General features: G+C 41.4%; 1 protein-coding gene across 10 annotated transcripts in view; it reads right to left on the bottom strand.

Moving 5' to 3' along the window:
- Nucleotides 1–16240, bottom strand: part of PPFIBP1 (PPFIA binding protein 1) — a 176325-nt gene that overhangs the window by 110709 nt on the left and 49376 nt on the right. For all 10 annotated transcript variants that reach the window (XM_036864858.1, XM_036864859.1, XM_036864861.1 and 7 more), the window contains one exon: nucleotides 9957–10049. The gene's annotated coding sequence lies outside the window, so the exon portion shown is untranslated. The remainder of the gene's footprint in view (nucleotides 1–9956; nucleotides 10050–16240) is intronic.

Genomic DNA, 16240 nt, shown 5'->3' with positions numbered 1-16240 from the left:
TTGTTTTGAAATTTTGCATGGCTCCTAATGACCACAGAATTAATTCCAAGCAAACTGCCATTACGTTTCCCTCCATCAGGTTATGATGTGCCTTGCCAGTCTTATTTAACAATGCTCCACCCTCGCCCCCATGCTCCCTGCAGTACTTGTCCCCTGCTGTCGCTCCCTGTACTTTCCTGCCTCAGTGCCTTTGCTTATACTGTTCCCGCCCCTTGGAACTGCCCTAACCATGCTACTACTCCTTCCATCTGCCTTGCCACCTACCTACTCCCAAATGCACCCTTCAAGGCTCAGGTTAGATCCAAGCTCTTCTATGGAACTGAGCAGGTTGGAAATAAGTTTCTCCTTCCTTTGTGCTAACCATGGCTCTACCTGCAGTAAGTGTACATTTTATCCTGTTTTACAGAAATGCGTTTCCACGACTTTCTCTCCCACTAGACAAAAGCCCCTGTGTTCTGCTTATCTTTTCACGCTCCAAAGCCCCTGGCCCAGTTTCTTGTACATAGTAGCTCCACGATAAATACTTGGTGAAATGAATCGTTAATCTGCAGGAAATAATTGAAACAGATAATATCTGAAATTGAATGTCATTTCCTCTCACATAAAATTTCACTAGCTTCTACTTTAATTAAGTCTAGTCCCTGGATGTTTATATTGGGGGCCAGGGAGTGTGGCACAGTGTAGGTGTTTCCTGAGTGGAAAAGCTCAGTTTTGTACAACAGACAAAGCTACCTAACAAAAGGGCAGCCACAGCTTTCTACTTGCCTTAGTAGAAACTGATAGTCTATCCTCTCTTTTTTGTTTAAAAAGACGTTTTAAGCCTTCCTATTTCCTCTAGATAATGTTTAGATGCATTCACTCATTCAAATACGTTTACGGAACATTAACATGCTAGAGGCTGTGCACAAAGGTGAGTATCACAGACCCTTCCTCTGCAGAGCTCACACTTGGGGAGAGACAGGCATCTTGCCAGACGTAGCACAGGGGCTGTAATTTGAGCTAGAGCTGAAAGGAAGAGCTGGGCGAAGGGGCAGACAACACTGGCAGAGGGGACAGTCTATGCGATGGCCACAAGTCCTAAAAGGCATGCTTGGGATCCAGTGATGAGTCCAGTTTAGCTTGAGCACAGGGTGAACTTCAGTGCGATGGTTAAGAGATTGAAGTCTGAGGTGCAGGGATGGAGCCGGGTCATTAAGGAGCTTTGAATTGTTTCTTATGGGGAGGATGGAGTTTTTGAAGCAAGAGGTTGAGATGAACAAATCCATGTTCTAGAGAGAAGTTTCTAATAACAGCAGTGTGGGAGTGGGGCTGAAGTGGAGAGAAGTTGGTATCAGGAATGTTAGAGAAAAAAATCCTGCCAGCCAGGTTCCATGGTGAGATGGAAGAAAGAGTCCAGTGCAGTTCCAGCCCTTGAGTAGTTTTCTCAATACGTTTGGTGGTCCTCCTGTTTCATCCTCAGGCCCAGCTGCAATACCCTCCATGCTACACCAGCTCTGACATTACTCTCTCTGACAGTTAGTAAGCATTTACATGAGTTAATTTAATGAACACAGTGGAAATTATCTAAGTTGAAAAGATACATCAGATTCATATCGTGCCCTCAAGTGCCCAGGCACCATGGAGCAGATTTCTCCTGGCTCATTCTGTCATTCATTTATTTATTATTCATTCACTTGCTGAGGTCCCACTATGTGTTGGCCATTATTACCCTTCATACCAAGGACATGGGGATACACAAGACGTTGTTCCTATTCTACAGATGTTCAAAGTGAGGGCAGAAGTGTTAACTGTCATTTATTCAACAAAAGGAATTACTAATTGGCCTTCATCTTATATGAAGCTGTCTAAAAATGTGTTCTGGATATTGGTCACAATACTAACTTGTAACTCATTTTTACCTTAAATGATTGGCTTTCTACATGAACTGTATAGCTGGGCTGAGGAGGGTTCCTGCTACAATGTCTGGGATTACTTTGCTTATATTATACAGTAGATGTCTGTGAATCTGCCCACTCACTAAAATTCATTTGTAACCCCAAAATCAGTATCAGTGGCACTTTTGCAGTTGTTCATGGCCATGTACAGAGTGGCAAAAAATTTGAGTGCCCGTGTGCATGGTCCCAGCTGAGGTCAAACAAGGCAATGCTCTGCCTTCTCATTTCAGCTTAGCTCTCCTACTATAAATAAGTGTCCTTTTCATGGTCTATCCTGTGCCATGTTTTTCATATTTTTGTGCTTCTGGTTGGTGATTTCAGTGTTTAAAATGGTCCCCAAGCATGCGGCTGAAGTGCTGTTTAGTGTTTCTAAATGCAAGAAGGCTGTGAGGTGCCTTGTGGAGAAAATGCATGTGTTAGGTAAGCTTAGTTCAAGCATGAGTTATAGTGCTGTTCATCGGGAATTCAATGTTAAGGTATCAGCACCATTAAAGAAGGTCCCTTTAAATGGAAGCAAGGTTATGTATTGGTCAGTTGTGAAGACGCTGTGACAGAAGCTCACAGGAACCTAAGCCTGTGAATCCCCTAGGAGCAATGGTTCAGTAGGCACTAATTCAGCATTTTGGTGACTTTACAGAATGTCACTACTACAACAAACAAGAATCAGCTGCATTCTGTCAGGTCAAGAGTGCAGAGAACACACTGATTTTTTCTCAGCTCTACCTCCTGAGGATTCAGGAAGGCCACAGAGGGAGGAAACAGAAATCACTTTCTGCTAAGTGAAATAAGTCAGACAGAGAAAGACAAATACCGCATGATCTCACTTACGTGTCCAACCTAAAAAACAAACAAACAAAACAAAATGAAAACAGATTCATAGATACAGAGAACAAATAGGTGGTTGCCAGAAGGGAAGGTGATGTGGAGGTGGGCGAAATAGGTGAAGGGGATTAAGAGGTACAAACCTCCAGTTATATAACAAACAAGTCATGGGGAATATGGTCAATATTATACAGCATAATATATACAGCATAAGGAATATGGTCAATATTATTATAATAACTTTGTACAGGGATCGATGGTTATTAGGCTTATGATGGTGATCATTTCATAACATATGCAAATGTCAAACCATTTTGTAATATACCTGAAACTAACATAATATTGTATGTCAAATGTGTTTCAATTTTTTTAAAAGAAGACAAAAAAATAAAAAAACAAATTACTTTCTGGGTCCTGTAACACTTCAGTAGAATTAGTTGGTATTTCCTGTCCCTGTAAAGTCACTTAGATAGTCTCACAAAAGAAGGTCAACGTAAATGGGTGTTTTGGTATCACCGTTTTCTCTTGGGTGAAAACTTTATGCTTAAAGTCTGATACTCCTTGAAGACCACTTATTTCCTGCTTGATACTTAGTTTTTTGACAACTCCAACAATCTGGGTAAAAGGCCTCTGAAAGGGGTGTTCTGTGCCAGACCTCAGACAAGATCAATTTAGACTCTGAAGAACCAAAAAGCCCACTTTTCTAACCAAATAATCCATTCTTTAATTTCTAAAAATTTATAAACAATAAGACTATTTAAGTCTCACCAAATTATCCAAAACTTTTGAGAATGCCCCAGAATCCCATGTTTCCCTTTGTAATCTCAAACAGGAAACAACTCCCGGACATCAGTGTACTAAGAAGCCAGCTTCCCTACTCCAGGAATTCCATGCCTTTGAACCAGAAGCATTAATGGAGAATTCCATCCTGTCTTCTTGACTCTTTCCCAAGGTTGAGATAGTGTTTATTTGTTAAACAAAACAGTCATCCAAACACAGATCTGTTGAAATGCTTCCAAGCAAGATGAGAGGCCAAGGCAAGGAGGAGGAACAGCTAATCAGAAACCAAGGGCAAGAAAAGCTGGGTCCAAAATAAATAGAGTACAAAATGCCCAGAATAGCCCAGAAAGACAGCTGATGACCTTTTCTTCTAAAATCTCTTAATATCACAGAATCAAATGGTCCAAATATTTAAAGCCAAGCATATAACTACTACCATGAAGGTAAAGGAATAAAGTAAAAACAAACATACAAACAAGAAAAGATGATGGTACAACAACAACTTGTGTTTTGAAATACAAACTAAAACACAGACGGCAAATACAATTTATTTTACCTCATTTAGGAGTTGGTCGTCGGCCAGGGTTACACCTCAGTTCAAGGTAATGGTCACAGGAAGCTGTCAAGGCTATTTCAAACTTTGAAAGCAACCGTAATATTTCTAAGGAGATAGCATGTATTATTTTTTGCCTGAAGCCTAAATGAATCCTACTACAATGCCTGTGAATTGCCACACCCCTAATTTAAGTCTCCTCTTGGTTGGAGCAGCTCTGGGCCGTGTTCTGACAAGGAGAGGCTAGCATTATGGTACGCAAGGAACACTGAACACACCCTGGGAATCCAATCTCATTTCTGTGATTATAATGCACAAAGCCTTGAGCTACTGCTAAACAATGGATTTTAAAATGACTGAAAACCCTTCTCCCACTTCTTTACTCTCAAAGCGATGGAGACCCTGGCTAACTGAAGTTCTGGTGCCAGAGCCCAGATTTCCCCAGAACACCACAATATTAAACCACAGATCCACTAAGCGGGAGTCAGAATTCCCGCAACCCTCTTCCTCCTTAAAACACTGCTGAGACTACATACCTGAGTGCCGTTAGAGATGCTAAGCCCTCCTCATTAGCTGTGGAAATGCATGGCGACTTGAGAGAAACACACACCACCTGTGCAGCTACAGAGCCAGCGTGTACATATGCCCGCATGTACACATGCTCCCTACATACTTTGATTACTTAGACGTGTAAACATTTCCTGCTCTCTGTCAGCAGTTACACTCTTGCATATCTATACTAAGGAGAAAAAAAGTCAAAGGCACTGACTACCAGTTTCCCAAGAGGTAAGGAGAAAAGAAAACATCCGAGAATAAAAAGATGGCCATGATTTTGGTAAGTTAAGCAAAGAGCTTCAAGCAGCCCTCAAACTCCATCCACACGCTCACACACATGGAAGTGTCTGCTTGAAGGAAGAGTTCTAACAGCCCAACTAAATCTCCATTTGATTGTAAAGGTGATCTTAGACATTTGGTGAGAGAGAGAGAGATAACTAGAGGGAAGAAAAATAAAAAGGAAAAGGTTTCGTAAATTTCATGAAGAAAAGAAATTCACTTATGTATTTTCTCAGGTTATGATGAATCAATGAAGCACAAGACAAAACCACATATGTGACACATGATTCCAAACAAGATAGCCATCCCCAAGCAGTATTTTCAGAATGTTTAGTTCAAATTGCCTAGAATAAAGAATGTTTGGGCTTCCCTGGTGGCGCGGTGGTTGAGAATCCGCCTGCCAATGCAGGGGACACGGGTTCGAGCCCTGGTCTGGGAAGATTCCACATGCCGCGGAGCAACTAGGCCCGTGAGCCACAACTACTGAGCCTACGCGTCTGGAGCCTGTGCTCTACAAGAGAGGCCGCGATAGTGAGAGGCCCGCGCACCGCGATGAAGAGTGGCCCCCGCTTGCCGCAACTAGAGAAAGCCCTAGCACAGAAACGGAGACCCAACACCGCCAAAAAAATAAATAAATAAATATATATATATAAAAAGAATGTTTGGTCCAAGACACATAGTCAGGAGATAGAAAACTTCAAACCCCATGTAATAATGAAAGTGATAGAGACTGCACGAAGGGTATGGACAAAGGGCGCAAAGGGACAGAGCTGGGGTGGATGTTGCTCTTTGGGGATGATGCTATCTCAGTGGCTACAAATCGCCTGCTTAGAAGCCACTGCACGACCAGGTGGAGTGATCACGTGGGCGGGCCCGAGTAACATCCTGCACATTCCCATGGCCTTCCTTGGCCTGATGAAGAGGAGGCCGCATTGAGGTCCCACTTCACTCCTGTGCCTGGGTCCATTCCGCCTCAAGGTGGTATAACCAGACAGCTTTCACCACCGTCACCCGTGATCTCAAGAACCACTACCACATTGGAGAGACCAGGGCGTTGCCTGCACTCTAGGCAAATGATATTTCTTCTACTTGTCAGCTGCCAGAACATCTAAATGTCTCAAAGTACAAACATTCCAAAGTTCTCAGTTTACTTTAAATCTTTCCTACAAGTCCTCCTACACCAGCTTCATGCAGATACCCCTGGGTACAAGAGGACAGAGGTAAGAACGTAAAAGTAATTATTAAGTGATAACACTATTTAGTAATCTTATTATATTAAGTCAGTTGAATCCATTGAATCATTTCAATGCTAGTTTTTAGATATCATTTTTAATAAATAATTTCTTCAACATCTGGAACTACAGAACGTATCCAAATTTTGTGATACTCCCAACTGTGGGACTGTAACATGAGAACTGAGAATTTAAATAGAGACATGAGATAAGGCCAAAGGCAGCTTTCATAATCCAGCTATGCCATATATTTAAATTCAATGTCTTGAATATTTATTTACGTAGTTTAACAGAAATATAAACATCCTTTGATGAACAAAGCAAGTGTTTGAGAGCTGGTTAAAGTAAATGTCAGTGTGAAAATGAACTTATGTATACTTACATGGCCTGCACAACAGTCTGGTCATTTGTTTTTTATTTGCTGTGACGTTCACTATTTTGTGAACTTAGGTCATATCTTAAAACTGCTCCTTCCCCTACTATCATAAATGCCAAAATCTGCTGTCACAGAACTTCTGACCTGGGGCAAACCCATGAAAGAATATAGCATTCAGAAAAATACAGCTACACCCCAAACTTGATATTATTACATTTAGAGAATTCACAGGATCTTCCTCTGCCTCAAAGTCTCAGTCTAACTTTCTGATTGTACAGATGAGAAAACTGAGACCCAGGATTAATAATACACCTGAAGTCCCACAGCTAATTTGTAGAGAAGTCAGAACTAGAATTTCAGAGTCTTGCGTCAAATGTTGTCTTTGATTCAACTCACTCTAAAAGTTTCCTTTTTAGAACACTAGGTTATTCATTTGTTAGATCATAATCACACTGAGGGCAAAATCAAGCTTCATCTACACCATTTGCCCCAATATCTAGTCCAGAATTCACCAACAAGTGGAAAGATGTCCCCAACCATAGCCAGTTGGAATGGACACACTATACCAGCTGTGGTCTGTAGTGAATCACCCACAGAGCCTCTCACCAAAGCTCCTTGGTATATAAGGACACTTGTTTGCAAAATGCCTCACAAGAATTGACAGTGTAATATATAAAATTATGAATTTCCTTTGTGTAAAATAACCCAGCTTTCCTGTGGATCTCAGCTCCCTTGGTCTCTTCCTGAACTAACGGAGTAAAACAGTTCCAACCACCAAGAGTGTCTTCACTGACACACCCTGGAGAGGGACCTGCCAAGGACACACAGACAAATGTTTCCCTTCATCTTCCCTCTGAGTTTCAGTTTAAGGCGGGACAAGTAGGAAAATATTTTTGTTAGTGTTCACCATACTTAAAAAAAAAACACTAAGTTAATCTCATATTTTAAAAAAATAATCTGAAAACTTCTACAAAGTATCAGATACAGAGTCAAATGGATAATATCAGTAATAATAACAATCAGAAAAAATAAGAATATTGGTTATTATTTTTAGTACCAGTGCAATGCACCCAGCAGCACACTCCTGACACTATCGAAGTAAATTGTCACAGGAAACCTATAAGGTAGGTGTGTCCATATCCCCATTTTACAGATAAGGAAGCTGGCACAGAGAGATCACAGGGAAAGAAAGTAGAGCTGTGATCTGAACACGAAACAAGTCTCCCGGCAAAGCCCACATGCTCACATCCTGTATTTGTTTGAAAAATACATTTATTCTTAGTTTGGTAACTTTATTAAGTTCATTCTTGACTCAAGATTCATACTCTAGGGACTGTTTTTTCAAAGCTTCCTTAAAACAAAAGTTAGACTTAATAAAGTTGTTCAAAAAATGCTTTGAGAGCTCCAGCCTGCCTGCCCAGATCAATTTTTATTTCTCTGTTCATCTCCTAGACTCTTCAGGTCTCCGAAGCTGATTCTTCCTCTGGGTTGTCACTTGTCCAGGCTCTTGATCTGGCTGGTGACATATCCTAACCGTTTCAAGGGGAGCCCAGACACATCTGTCTTCCAGATCTATTTTCTCTCCTTGTCTGTAATCCCTTCCTGAGCCCAACCGAAGCCCTCCTCAGTCAGGGGAGCAAAAGCTTACCACATCACACACAATATAAGAGGGCACTTCCAGCCAGCCACACCCCCAAGAGTAATCTATGTTCCCGACCAGCATGCTTAGAACATCACGCTGAAGCAGACATATCACCTGTCTACCTCAAATCAACTTGTCTGCTTGTAAAGATGTTTACTTCAACATTATTTCACAGCACTGCTGAATCCAAATTACTGAGTTGTCCCTGACCAAAATATGATCATCACCAAAAGATATGCACAAAAATACTCACTGGAGCACTATTTATAATACATCCAAACTGGAAACTACCGAATGGCCAGCAACTCTAAAATAAACATACAATTGAATACCATGATAGTAAGGAAAATGAAAAAAATAAACTATACACAGTATCCTAGAGGAATTTCACAAACATAATAAGCAAAATAAGCCAGACACAAAAGAATATAAACTATATGATTCTATTTATATCAACTTTAAAAACAGGCAAAACTGTATCAATGGCATTAGAAATCAGGAAATTGGTTACTCTAGGGAGCATCAGGGGGAGGAGAGTTCTGGGGTGCTGGTAATTTTCTGCTATCTTGCGATGCTTACACAGATGTGTCCACTTTGTGACAATCCTTCCATCAAGCCATCCACTTATGATTTGTGCACTTTGCTCTGTGTGTAAGGTACTTCAATAAAAAGCTGACTGAAAGACGCCCTGGAGAACATCTGGTCTGCTCTCCTTAGATGGCATAAGAGTAACTGTTTCCCGTAGATGTTAAATATCTCAAAGGCACACAGGAAATCCGTGGAAAGGCTGTTCTAGACATTAGATCTCTTAAATCACTCTCCAGGTACCAAAGCTACCTTTCAAATTTGGGCGGATGTTTCTCTAACTTCCTTCCTTATTGTGACGACAGCAAAGGTTCAGAAGGATTAGGATCACATTCCTGTTAAGAACACAACCCAGAAGGTTCCGGGCTCTAGCAACAACTGTGCCAAGGATGAGCGTTTAAACACTACTTAGAATATGGCAAATCAGCAAAGTCAGACAGCATGGGGTTCACACCCTACGCTCTTCCCCTCTTCCAAGCTGTGTGATCGTCTGCATGCTCCTTACCTCCCTCTCAGCCTCAGTATCCCCATCTGGATCACCATCACTGAAATATTAACTCCTACTTTACAAGGCTGCCACGAGGATAACACAAGGTAGTAGTGTCAGAGTAGTGCAGTGCCTAGCACGTGGCAAGCACTCAGAAAAGGTATTCGTTGAATGAGTATTGATTGAATTGAATTAGTCAAGTGCTTGTCACTTAATAGAAGTTCAATAAATAGTTAAGTATCATTATGATTCCTGAGCAAAAGAAACAGGGAGGAAAGGAGTAAATGAGCTTATACGGAAACACCGCACTTCTCTAAGCCTGTGGGGTCATTAATGGGTCGACCAACAATTCTCACTGACTTACATGGCGCACTAAAACGACCCGTGGGATAAAGAGCAATAAAGGATTTGAGAAAAGGGCAGTGCTTTTTATGTGTTACCAGGTCTGTGTTTTCCTTCTCCACGCCAAATAAAGATTTGCTCACTGACTGTCACAACATGTCTAAGTTCTACAACCACCTTTGTTAGTCATATCGCTTTTAGAATTTAAAAAATTTTAAAGGGGGTGGTGGGTCATAAATTCTCATAGACTTAACGAGTAGACTACATAGTCAAGTAACTTTACTCCTGGGAAAAACTTTACACACTGCATGTACTGACAGGTTTTAAAGATGTCACAAATGAACAATAATGAGGAGGGAGTTTACTTACATTTAAAAAAACAAGTTTAGTACTGTTTCTTCCTTCAGCTCTTCAAATCTTCCATGTACTGATTAGCAATCTGATCCATCAAGTTCTCTTATACTGAAAAGAAACAAATATAAAGAAGATAAATTAAAACTAACTTCAAACTATAACACACCATAATAATTTACCATATAATTTACCTAAATTATGATGTAAGCAAATGACATCAAACTAGATAACACGTGTGCAATTAAAAACAATACAATGTGTTAAGGACCAATAGATTTAACTGACTTCCTTCCATCTGTTCCTTCCTCGCCCTTCCTTTCTCTTCCTTCCTCCCTTCCAGCGTTCTTTTTTCCTTACTTCCTCAGTTACTGGACAACCTCAAATATTCCTTGAAGCCTGACCTTCAGCAGAAACCCACCATAATTAATTTTTATAGCACAAAGTACCTGGCACATGTTAGGTACTTTATAAATGTTTGCTGAGTAAATGAATGAACCATAGTTTCCCAATACTTAGTTGTTAAGGTTTAAAAAAAATGAGGAAATTTACTATTTTCTTGTCCAACAGGAATACATAAACAATATATACAAACATATGCACTGTTTTCTAGACTTGTCTGATTCCTGCTTCTTTTTTTTTTTTTTTTGGCTGCGATGGGTCTTCGTTGCTGCATGCAGGCTTTCTCTAGTTGCGGCGAGCGGGGGCTACTCTTCGTTGTGGTGTGCAGCCTTCTCATTGCAGTGGCTTCTCTGGTTGCAGAGAACGGGCTTCAGTAGTTGTGGCACGTGGGTTCAGTAGTTGTGGCTCGCAGGCTCTAAAGCACAGGCTCAGTAGTTGTGGCGCACGGGCTTAGTTGCTCCACAGCATGTGGGATCTTCCCAGACCAGGGATTGAACCTGTGTCCCCTGTGTTAGCAGGTGGATTCCTACCCACTGCACTGCCACGGAAGTCCCCCTCATATCTCTTTTATTTTATTTTTTGTTGTTTTTTAAAATAAATTTATTTATTTGTTTTTATTTTTGGTTGTGTTGGGTCTTCCTTGCTGTGCACAGGCTTTCTCTAGTTGTGGCTAGCAGGGGCTACTCTTGATTGTGGTGCATGGGCTTCTCGTTGTCGTGGCTTCTCTTGTTGCAGAGCACGGGCTCTAGGCGTGTGGGATTCAGTAGTTGCGGCACACGGGCTCAGTAGTCGTGGCTCGCGGGCTCTAGAGCACAGGCTCAATAGTTGTGGCGCACGAGCTTAGTTGCTCCACGGCGTGTGGGATCTTCCTGGGCCAGATATCAAACCCGTGTCCCCTGCGTTGGCAGGCGGATTCTTAACCACTGTGCCATCAGGGAAGCCCCTGTATCTCTTTTAAATAATGTATACTTAGAAAAAATTCCCAGTAGTATATATTTGGGCATGAATATCCTCACCATTACAGTACTACCATATATTTTGGTCGTGAAGGAATGCTTAGGAATAGTAAAAGTTCCAATACCTCATAACTACCTCCATCCAAATGAGAAAGCTGAGTGTCTACAAGTTAAATACTAGAGACATTACCTCACATGTGCTTTTCAAATGTATATATGATCAGGGCCAGTTCTAGACAAAATTATGAGGTAGGAGTGTAGCTGTTTCTTTCTCTCTGCCCTTTTGAGGAGCCAGTGACCTCACATGTTTAATTAAGCAGGGAAGCGATAGGATCAGCTCCAAAATTCCAACAGCTTAATGGATATGGTTCTTGAGAACATTTTCATTTAAAAAAAAAAAAAAAAAAAAGAGCTTCAGAAGAGGCAGGTGCTTAACACTGAAATAAAATGTGTTACTAAAATAGAATTTGGGCACGAATGGTGGATAGAGGTTGTCTTGAAGGAATTTCTCAGCTCAAGTAAGATTCTGTCCATTCAGCCTCCGCTAAAGCTGACTTCATATATGACCCTATATACACAGCAATCCGGGTAAATTTTAAGCAATTAATAATGCATACATAAGCAAGCCTGATTTTAAGACTAATGTGTGCTTCAACCGTAAAGAGGTATATTAATCAGCAGTTTTCGAAGTGAGGGTCTAGGAACCCTGCCCCACAGGTGCTTCTGAGAGCAGAGGCGGGGCTGAGTGGATGTGTGGTAGCAGGCAGAGCAATTTCACCTTTATCTGTTTTATACTTTGATCCAAGATTTAGTTGGAGAATTGGTTCCTTGAGCTGCTTATAAAAGGGTGCAAACGAAACAGTGATTACATTAAAAAAGCTAGGGCAGAAATCCCAGTGAGCTTATAACGTAGCTGATCTAGAAACATAATCACACCAAAATCCAACCACCATCTCTAACAGAGCCTTTATGGGAAAATGTGAGTTCCAGCCTGGGTCCCAGAGCACAGGTCAGCCTGTGTCTGAGCAGGCATGAGCCAGGCCTTCTCTTCCTTGCCAGCCACTGCCCTGGAACAAAGGACAGAAGGAGGGCCCCTACACTGTGACAAGGACTGAACCCACAGTGAGGGCATGAGACTAGGGTGGGGAGGGTCTGTGAATACTGCAGAGGTGGGGAGACAGGGGGCTCCAGCAGGGAGCCAGACGCAGAGATTTCTGTGAGTCAGTCACTTCTCCAGGCCCTGCCCCATCCCCATCAGCGTCCTTGCTAGAAATTACATGTGCAAAGTTTAGATGCTTTACATATGCCAGGGCCTTGAATAGGAATGAGGAAGGAGAAATATCAGTGAAACAGTTTAAGGAGAAGAAAAAAATATACCTTTGTTCTATAAGGCCCACTTCAAAGCAACATGTAAAATTAGAAAACAATTTTTTTTTAAGCGTATTATAAGAAAGTATTGCCTGAACTTGCTCCAGAGGAATTCAGGTTCACGAAGAGGCAATGGGTATATTCAATCCCTCCCTCAGCACAGAACTCCAATTACTTGGCCTAACCAGGACTGAATACATAAAAACATTTATAAACATGAACCACTAGATTTTTTGAGTTTCCATTGTGAGCCTTGTTTAAATAAGTCAAAGATATCCTTTGTGATACAGTTTTGATCGAATTCAAGAGACTTTAGTCATTTCCTTAGAAACAGACATAAGCTATAAATATGAACTAACCAACAGTCAGCCACTCACAAAAAGGCTCACTGACAAGTTTAATTCAAAAACAAGAACACATTATTAAACTGAAAAGTAAGCCATAAAAAAATCTGAACCCATGCAAACAACATTTCCAGCAGAAAAACCCTTAGTGTAATGACAAGGATAATTACAAACAACTTTTTATATGACTCACAAACCTTTCCTATACAGAGGTTACAAAAAACAAAAAAACAAAACCCAGCCTGTATTTGCATCCATTTAATAAAACAAACCCTTAACATCCTTCCCAAATCTCAGATTTCAAATACCAAGAAAATTCTCCAAACCACTAAATAAGTGACTTCTATATATCCCTTTGAGATGGAAAACACATTTATTACTACTATTTATTTTTTCAATCCCTTTGATTTTGTAAAGCATGACCATCATAACTGAGAGTAACATGTTAGACTAATAATCGTTAGGAAGTGAAGTTACTGTTTACTATAATAATGCCATATTTCATATTTTAAAACTAAATGGAATCCGAAGTTTCTATTCAGGTTAGACTTAAGTGTCTAAAAGCAGGAGTCTGTATGCAGGGCAAATACGGTCTGCCACCTGTTTTTATAAAGTTTTATTGGAACACATCCAGGCCCATTTGTTTACATGTCATCTATGGCTGCTTTTGCAAGACACAGTGACAGAGTTGAGTAGTCGCAACAGAGACGGTAAGGTCTGCAGAGTATAAAACATTTGTTATCTGATCTGGCCCTTTAAGAAAAAGTTTGCTGACCTCTGGTCTAGGAAACAGCTATTTCAGTGGACTAAATCCTGAAATGAGAAACACTAATCCTGGTGTAGTCATCTCGCTGGGTAACTACCTAAGTCACGTAACCTTTGACTGCTTTTTCTCATTTACAACACAACAAGTCATAGGTATTGGGAACTTGTGAACCAGACACTATTCTAACGGCTTTACTTTTAGCAAATGAACAACAAATTCATTTAATTCTGGCAAAAACAGAGGGAAGTGAATGATTATCCCCATGAAACAGATGAGGAAACTGGGGGAGAGGGGTTAAATTAACTTGCCCAAGGTCACATTTCTGTTACATGGAAAAACTGGGATCAGAACTCAGGCAACCTGGGTCCCGTGCTGGTATTATTACTCTCTGTGCTGTATTGATAATAATTTTAATTTCATAAAAGTCACAGATAATAAAAGGAAATCTCAAAAGGTTTGTTAGTTAGAAATGTTAGGTAAGTACAGTAAAGTACACCTCTGCATGGTTTAGGATAAGATACCTAAAATAATAATATAACTGGAGTTCCATAGACTCTTAAGACCCTTCTGATTCTAAGATTAGAGCTAATCTTAGGGTATTGGGAATATAAAAGCCTACAATACTCTATTTTTTACCAGGAGTAATCAAAGACTCAAACAAACTGACCAATGTCTATCTTTCCCTTGGTAAACAAGGCCTCTCCAGAAAGGGCAGTTCAGGCCCTTCAGAAAGCCTTCAGGATAAAGACTTAACCAGCGGGACCCTAAGACTTCCAAATCTGTTCCCATTGCTTCTTATCCTCCACCATTTTTTTCAAAATAAATTTATTTATTTATTTTTCGCTGCGTTGGGTCTTCGTTGCTGCGCACGGGCTTTCTCTAGTTGCGGCGATTGGAGGCTACTCTTCGTTGCGGTGTGCAGGCTTCTCATTGCAGTGGCTTTTCTTGGTGGGCAGCACGGGCTCTAGGCGTGCAGGCTTCAGTAGTTGTGGCACACAGGCTCAGTAGTTGTGGCTTGCGGGCTCTAGAGCACAGGCTCAGTAGTTGTGGCACATGGGCTTAGCTGTTCCGCGGCATGTGGGATCTTCCCAGACCAGGGCTCGAACCCGTGTCCCCTGCATTGGCAGGTGGATTCTTAACCACTGTGCCACCAGGGAAGTCCCGCCACCATTTTGCCATTTCGGAAAAGGCTGAGGGAGCATCAACAGAAATTATGGAATGACTACTCTTCATATCTGCAGCAAGAGAGCCCTAGCCAGATTATCAACCACTACACGGTTCAGGAAGACATCCCCTTGCTGAGTCATCCCCACCACATCCAGAAATTCTCCAGGATGCCTGGGGGAAACGTGTCACCTAAATGTGAGCCAGTGCTCTTTTGTACTGAAAGATAGGTTTATATGATCTAAATATACCGCTAAATTACTCATCACCAACTTCATACTTAGATAGAGATGATCATAGCCATCTTCTTAGGCTAGTTTTTGATTGGTTCCCATATCTGCAAAGTCCAAATCCTTGAGTTTGACATTTAAGACCCTCCTCATTTTATCCCTTACTTACTTTTCCAATCTTACTCCTGTTTTTGTTCTTTCATGTAAACTGGATGGCCTGTTCTTTCTCCAACAAATCATGTCTACTCATGCTTCATCCCATCTACTCCTGCTTCTGAGGCCATACTCGATCCAGACTCCCCTTTTTTCACTTCTACTGCCAACATCGCATCCAGTGTACAGGCCAAATCTCTGTGTTAAATATTGTGGAATATAATTTCTATTTCCTATGAGGGTTGGATCTTCACAATCCAGGAGGGGAAACAAGTACATAATGGACTAAACTAAAGATGTATATTAAAGGTTCAAAGTGCTACAGGACCCAGATCAGGGGATCTAAAAAGATGTTAGAGGGCTTCCCTGGTGGCATAGTGGTTGAGAATCTGCCTGCCAGTGCAGGGGACACGGGTTCAGGCCCTGGTCCAGGAAGATCCCACATGCCGCGGAGCAGCTAAGCCCGTGCGCCACAATTACTGAGCCTGCGCTCGAGAGCCCACGAGCCACAACTACTGAAGCCCGCGTGCCTAGAGCCCATGCTCCGCAACAAGAGAAGCCACTGCAGTGAGAAGCCCGCACGCTGCAACGAAGAGAAGCCCCCGCTCGCTGCAACCAGAGAAAGCCCATGTGCAGCAACAAAGACCCAACGTGGCCAAAAATAAATAAAATAAACTAACCCCCCACCAAAAAAAATAAATAAAAGGAAAAATATTAAAAAAAAAAAAAAAAGATGTTAGAGAGAGGCCATCACTGAGTCGGACCTTGAAGGAAGGGGGGAACCTTATAGAGTGGTTGAGTGCATAAAGTTGTAGGGGTAACCATATAGGATAAAGGTTTATATCGTAAACTTCAAAGCCAGATAGTCCTGGGTCCAAAATCCTGGCTCCCTTTGACCGGAAATAGGGTGTGTAGGAGT

Source organism: Balaenoptera musculus, chromosome 10, assembly GCF_009873245.2.
Source record: "Balaenoptera musculus isolate JJ_BM4_2016_0621 chromosome 10, mBalMus1.pri.v3, whole genome shotgun sequence".
NCBI lineage: Eukaryota > Metazoa > Chordata > Mammalia > Artiodactyla > Balaenopteridae > Balaenoptera > Balaenoptera musculus.
Note: the sequence above shows the minus strand (reverse complement) of the source record. Positions and strands in the feature narration are given on the sequence as shown.